Source organism: Bufo bufo, chromosome 2 (genome assembly GCF_905171765.1).
Source record: "Bufo bufo chromosome 2, aBufBuf1.1, whole genome shotgun sequence".
In the NCBI taxonomy this organism is placed as follows: domain Eukaryota; kingdom Metazoa; phylum Chordata; class Amphibia; order Anura; family Bufonidae; genus Bufo; species Bufo bufo.
In genome coordinates this window covers 213,696,266-213,704,207 of record NC_053390.1, presented here as the reverse complement: position 1 = coordinate 213,704,207, position 7,942 = coordinate 213,696,266, and positions in this window count along the sequence as shown.

Sequence of the window (7,942 nt, the reverse complement as noted above, 5' to 3'; positions counted from 1 at the left end):
GAAATAGTTTATGAAGGAACGCTTCAAAACAAATATAGAATTTGCTCATTGCATTTTACTGATGATTCATATATGATTGATGCAAGAGGAAGAACTCTCAGAGCAGATGCGGTTCCTACAATTTTCCCAATGCCCAACGCTGGTGAAAAAGTAATAGAGGAAAACTTGCAGAAAGTACGAGCAACAACCCTAAAAAGAAAATTACCGAAAACGAACTCTCAGTTTGTTCCAGAGTTTGTTCCAGAGTTTGTTCCAGAGTGTGTCCCGGAATGTATCCATGTTGAAGAAAATCGCTCCAGTGCAGCAGAGGCCTTATCCGAAGACCCATCCGTTATACAATTCTGTGAAACAGGGACACAAACTGACTTGTCACTGTTGAATATGCAAATTATCCTGAATAATGGTCAGGTTATCTGTCAGGATCTTCAAATGGAAAATCGAAATACTGGCAGGGACCTAAGCAAACGTTTTCAATCTACACCGCTGACCAAGGTGACAACCAACGTCTCTGCTAATACAACGTTTACTGATTCCCCATTGAAGAAACGTCCTAATCTTGTTCCAGAATTACATACTGTTTCGGAGGACATAATGTTTGAAGGAATAGATCCATTATCGCCAATTGGTAGTGAACCTGAAGAGGAAGGATTTTCAACCAAAGAATCTAGTGTAAATGTATCTTTTAGCGAAAATACTCCAAAAGATCCAAGCTATGTATCTGAGTTGCCGAGCATGGATTCCTCCAACATCCATGATTGTGGATTTATTTTTCCAAAGCTACGGAAGCTTCCACCAGTATCCGTTGAAGCAGAAGATGAACATAGTATTGTGAATGACCGGAAATTTCTTGTCTTCGAATCTTGTTTAGACCAATTGGTGAGAAAAGTGAAGTGTCAGCAAGATGGGGACTGCAACTTCATGGTCCAATCTTTCAAAAAAATAACCGAAGGAACATATTGTAAAATTATCAGGCAATGTTTTCAAGGACACAGATTCACAATCTTCGAAAGTCCACCCAAAGTTGGTTGTTACTGTGCCGGTAATCTCCTAACTGCAGCTGCAATTCTATGTAGTGGACAAAACTTTATGAAGACTCTAGAATTTTTCAATCTACTTGGCATGGTGACTATTAGTGAAAAAAGTTACTATCGTTATCAGTCCCTCTTCCTTTTTCCCGCTGTTGACAATGCATGGAGTGCAGAGAAAATAGGACTTGAATCTGCCTTCCAAGAAAGACCGCTTTGTGTAGCGGGAGATGGACAGTGCGATAGCCCTGGTCATAGTGCTAAGTACTGTGTCTACACTCTCATGAACACCGTCAGTAATAAAATTTTTGATTTTGAGGTCGTTCAAAAAACCCAGTGTACTTCTTCGGTGGCCATGGAGAAATTAGGTTTTCAAACAGTAATGGACCGTATTCAGGCCAATGGTGCGAACATCAAAATTTTCGCTTCGGACAGACATGTCAGCATTAGAAAATGAATGCGTACCGACTATGCCAGTATAAAGCACCAATTCGATGTCTGGCACTACGCCAAATCTATAAAAAAAAAAATTGCACAATGCAAGCAAAATGAAATTTTGCAAGGAAATCACACCCTGGGTAGACAAGATCAGCCTTCATTTTTGGTGGTGCGTCAAGACCTGTGAAAACAATGAGGACTTATTGAAAGAGAAATGGTTTTCTTTGCTCCACCATATAGCTGATGAGCACCAGTGGCAAGGAAGACTGTACACGCAATGCCAACACGGTCCACTAGAACAAAATGAGGATGACAAAATATTCTGGCTTTCGAAAGAAAATCCGGCCTTTAAAAACATTACCAAAATTGTCACTAGTGATGCCATACAGAGAGATTTTCCACATTTAGTTCACAATTGTCACACTGGACAAATAGAAAACTTTCACAGTTTGGCTCTCAAATTTCGCTCAAAGCGTATACATTTTGGCATTGATGCTATGGAGGCCAGAACCAAACTCGCTGCCCTGACACACAACCACAATGTGGGCAGACCCCAAGCAACTGTGAAAGTAGCAAGAAAAAATACAGAACCAAAGGGTGCCAAGCGAACCAGACTAATTTTTCCTAAAGGCAATACTCGCTGGATCATTCGAAATGTTTATGAAAAAATCTCTGTTGATTTTATGGAAGACATAATGGTTGATGTTCTGAAAATATGCAAGGGAAAACAAAGCTCTAATTGGCAGTCTAGAGCTCCAAAGCTTCCTCCAAATATAGCTAATGTTGAAAAACCAACCAAAGAAGAGATAAAAAAACAGCAAATCAGTAGATACAGAGCTTCAGCAACCCCTACTGTATAACATAACACATCATCGATCATGTGAGTACTATTTAATTCTTTGTTAACAAACTTATCTATAATAGTGTGAACAAATTTCTTTTTCAAATAATTCATTTTAATTTAAAAAATATATATATTTTCCTACAGGAAAGCACCACTGAAATAGATTGCTTTCAATTTCATTTCAAATTGTTCAAAATTGTTCTATGTTTCTAGAGTTCGATATAACAAAATTATTTATAGTAATTGTTTTTATTAAAAAAAAATTCTCTACAACACTACAGAAAGTTTAGAATTGTTAATAAAAATATAATAGATATGTCCTTCCTCCATTTTCACATTCCATTATGTTGGTTCTTTGTTCAAATATGTATGTTATTGACTAAACATTATATTCATATTAAAATGACTGTTTAAATATAAATTTGTGGTTGTGCATTCATATTATTTAACTTGAAATAGTACATTGTTAGTGAATCATCTACAATATTTTTTGCACCCTAGAACGCAATTATGTATTTTTTGATGAAAAAAATAAATAAATAAATCTGTGGTTTGGCTGGTTTTAAAAGAATGGGAGATCTGTGGATGACGGACTATTATTGTGAATCTGTGGATGTCATCCACAGATCCCCCATCCTTCAACAGTAAAATACACAGATAACATTGCCGTACACAGACCCCCCACCCATTCACATTGCCATCCACAGATATCACCAATAAAATTGTCATCCACAGATCCATCCTACCCCCACCCCATCGACGCTACAGTACTGCACTTTAAAAAAAAAAAAATTTATTTCAAAATATCTGCCACCCCTGTTATATATCTTTCTATATAATCACACAATAATTGGCCAAAAAAGGTTGGCCCGCCGGGCGGAAGGGTGACTCATTGACGTCATGTTCCTACGCTGCCTGCTTCATTAATAAAGTAGGCAGCGTACGCAAGTGACAACAAGTGAGTGCATTCTTAAAAAATCTGGTGTAATGAGATATAGAGATATATAAAAGAAGGGGGTTAGATAAAGTGCATCACTGTAGCGCTGGCAGGGCCGGGCTGTGCGTTCTGTGCGACTGCAAAGGGCTCCAGATCATCAGGGGACCTCATCCGTGCGTCTGGCACATCTGCAATGCTGCATTTCACAGTTCACACTGGCCAATCTGCATTTTTCGTATCCCGAGTCATCCCTGTGTTCAACTCACTAACCCTGAGTTCACACCTAAGCGTTATACAGCGCGTTCCTACGCGCTGTCAAACGCTCAACAAGGAGAAACCAATGCTTCCCAATGTGAATGGTTCTCACCTGGGCGTTTTACAGCGTGTACGATTGCGCTGTAAATCGCCCGACGCTCAAAAAAGTTCGTGAGCTTCTTTGGGGCGTTTTGTCGCGCGTTCCCGTACATAGACTTTCGGGAACGCGCAACACTGGGCGTTTGCTTCTCTCTGTATGCGCGATTGTAAACGCCATTACAATCGCGCATACAGAGCGCTCCATCGCGAAAGCTCAGGTCTGAACCCAGCGTTACGTCCCGTTCGGAGGAGTACATGCCACACCAGCACAGAATGAAGGACTGCTCTTGTGTCTAGCCGGATCATAAGGTAACTAATAGGATGGATAGCCAGCCTATGCCATGATGACTGCATCAATCATTTATATTTTTTTTTTGTTGGTGGTGGGGGTTAAGAGAGGACAGGAGGCCATTATTTTGTGCACCGTTAACTCTTAAAAAACTTTCTGCTTATGTTGAGTGTGTACATAGCCACCAATTATATCACCCTCCCCCCAGCACATCAGTTACGTATAGGAGGGTGGGGGATATGTTAGGTGGCTATGTGCACCCTCCGCATGTTCTATTTTGGTGAGGTGCATAAGGATTTAACGGTACACCGTAAAGCACTCCTTAGTGGTTCATTAGTGTTATGTCCCGTTTTCAGCTCATGAGTTTCGGTCAAATGCTAAAAAATGGGTCTGCATCTGTGATCAGGAAATGCAAATGACCAATGCCGGTATAGTGCTAATCCGCTAATGCAGTCTGCAATACTGTGACGGGCACCATTTCCCCGTTTGAAACCGGTCTTATTGTGTCAAAAATTATCTATTTTTTTTTTTAGATATGTTGTATGTTCCAAGACAAATAGTCTCTTTAGAAAATATGTCCATAATTAGACTAGGGAAACAAGTGTCTGCCCTTGTTATTACGGGTGTCTTGATCTAACCATCTGTTTTGTTCTAGAGATGAATAATTCAGAAGGGCGTATGGTGATCGTGGCCAAGCCGCAGAAAACAACTTTCTGTCTTAAAGGGCTTGGAAACCGACCGTGATCCTGCATCGGTGGTTTTGATGGCCTATTCACTTTAACGGGTCTGCAATCTCTCACACAGGAAACATCACGGATGTTGACCCATTTATTTAAATTGGTCCGCAAATCCTGAGATGTGGAACCAAGCACTATGGATTGCTTTCCTGGATTCTGATCCACAATTCAGCATCACAAAAATATAGAGACTTATATATTTTTTGGTGGAATTGAGAAATTATGGACCAGTTCAAGTAAAAGTGAAATCAAACCCCATTACGCTGTCAAATGGTCGGTGCCGGGGCATTCAGCACTATACTTGTGTTCCACGGTAGTGGCTTTACTAGTTAGTGTCAAGCCGCCCTAATGGAAAAAAATCTCCATGTGCAACTTTGTCTCTTTCATATTTTTACCCCTTACTGACAACTACTACACCTTGAAACAGACTCAAAATGTTTTTTATTAGCATAAAAAAAAAATTGAATTCTAATTATATGTATCCAAAATGGTGCCTGCCCGTCCGACAAAAGAATAATAGCCCATACAAGTAGATCAAAAAATAAATAACTAGAATTATACCCAAAAAATGTGCAGTCACAATGGGTTTACATATATATAATTTCTAAAGTAATTTTGAAAAAAAGGTTAAATTAATTAATAGATACAAAGTTTTGTATTTTTTTTTTATTAAATAATATAATATTGCCTTTTATTTTTAAACATATTAAAACACTTTATAAAACCTGAGACAAAATAACATTATTAAACCAGTAATAAATAAAAATAATGCAGACAATAAAGATTATCAAAATAGAAATATTTCAAAAATAAACATTGTTTTTTAACAACGATAAAGTTTCCATATTTTATAACTTCTGAAAAAAAATTATTAATATTTATGTGATTTTAATTATTTTATCGCATACATAAATTTAATTATTAGAAATAAAACATTTGGAATATAATTTATTTTTTATTCAAAGGCCATAAACTCAGCTGGGCTATCACGATGTACTTTGAAACCCATGTACTCTTCCTCTGGGTCAGGAAAGGATTGACGAACACTGTTCATGACACATGAAGGAATAGGTCGACGGTTGCCCATGCCCAAATAACCATGAATCCAGGCGGTGAATGAGCGATAAGCAGCCTTTCTTTTCAATCTAGAAGTAAAATTGAAAAAAAAAAATTATTTGTTTTATATAATTTAAAATTATTTTATTACAATAAAGATTCCATAAGATGAAAATCAATCATAGTCCTTTCAGAATTTTTGTTTCCAAACCAGAGTTACATATTTCTTGTTCTATTATATAACAGTTTTAGAAATGCCACTTTTGTAACCATATAAAACAGGTCAATTAACCTCTTGGTTCTTTCAATTTAATTAGATTTTTAACTAAGAAAACATTTCTACAGTAGGTATCCTTTAATTTGTATCACGCAGGCCTAATCTTATCCATTAGAACAACAGACACATTTCAATGGCTAAGGATCTGTTGCCACTGGGCAATCTTTATGTAAATTCATTATATAGTGTATAGATACACAATTACGTAACTGTGATGCTAAGTTCACACTTGAGAGTATTTGAAATGCGCGTTGCCAATTGACTAAAAGTCGTGTCAGAGGCGCGTTCATTTGATTCAACATTATCAAAACAATTGCAATACGCACGACAATACGCATCAAGGAACCGCTTGTACTTATTTCTGCGTAGTGCGATCGACAGCGCGTTTCTACCCACTTTAAAAAGCTCAGATGAGAACCATGTTCATAGGTAAACATGGGTTTTTGCCTGTTTATCTTTTTAATGCACGTAGGAACGCGCTACAAAACGCTCAGGTCTGTACCATGCCTAAGGCTACTATCATACTTGCGTTTGGTGCAGATCCCTCATGGACCAGCACAAACTGATCCATTGGATTTATCTATAACTTAGCCGCTTGAACACAGTTGAAATTCAATGGGGGAAGGATCAGTTTTATATTTTTCCTGTTTTTGTAATAGAAAACTGATCTATCCCCATAGACTTACATTTTGTTCCTGGATGGATCAGTTAGGCTGATTTTTGTCATACGGACTCAAAACCACTGACAGAAAAATGTTTGTGTCCGTCTTGAAAACTGGAGGGTGACTGAACTTTTTGAACATCAAAATAAATAAAAAATTTATTGTTCGGCAATTCATACTAACTGCAACGTAACCAAGCCCTGAGCAATAAAAAAATTACAATCTATAGTCACCTGTTCACATGCTTTTGCGGAGGTGTATTTTGAATTTGTCCAATTGTCCTTAGAATAATATCGACAGTCTCTTCACGCTCACAGAAAATGTTGAAAAACTCATGTTCAATTATACAAATAAAATCGCCTATGTAGTTTTTTGCATTGGATATTTCTTTGCAGCAAATAGACTCTAAGGTTGTTGGCATCAATATACAATTAGTGCAGGTACACCAATTTAACAGTTGTGTTCTGTCTTCAGTATGCTCTGACAAAAAAACTCTGTACTGTGAATTAGTGCTCAATAATGGATTTGTTGGAAAACATCCTATCTCGGATGCATCCGATGCATATTTCAGCCTCAGCTCTTCTAATAAGATTGCCATCTAAAATAAAAAGTGAAAACAAATTTAGAAAATTAAGTATACATAATTGGATAGGACACATATTACAAATTTATTTTAATCATTAATACCTCATTATCTGATTCAGTAGTGTTCTCAGCATAAATAGGATTTTCTTCAGGTTGAACATCCAACGGTAAATCAATTGCACTATTATCTTGAGTTTCCGTATTTCGAAAAAGCTCCTATGAAATTATTTTCCGTTAGAAATAAGTGTAGACAATACACACAATAATACTGATCCATATAGCTTCAAAGATTTTCCTGTAATAATAATATATATTACAAGTCAAAAATAAAAAAATTAAGACCATGATTTGGTCATTAGAATGATGACATAAAACTAGAAAGTAGCTTACCTCTAAGTCTAAACTGTGATCGTGGATGTAGCAAGCCAAAATTTCATAATTACTTTCTAATTGAATAGAAGAATTGTCAGTGCTAATAATTAATTCGAAATCTCCATCCGATAAATTAATGTTTGAACAAACCTGTAATATAAATAAAATTATTAAGAGGTTACATTTTTTAGTATTTTTGAAATATATTTAACAAAAAAAAAATATTATTTTGCGGGGATTATAACAACTTGCCCCTCCCACCCATAAAGTAAAGAGGACCTTTCACCATAATAAAACATCTAAACTAACTATACAGACGTGTAGAGCGGGGCCCAGGGATCCCCCAGCACTTACTGTTATCCCCGG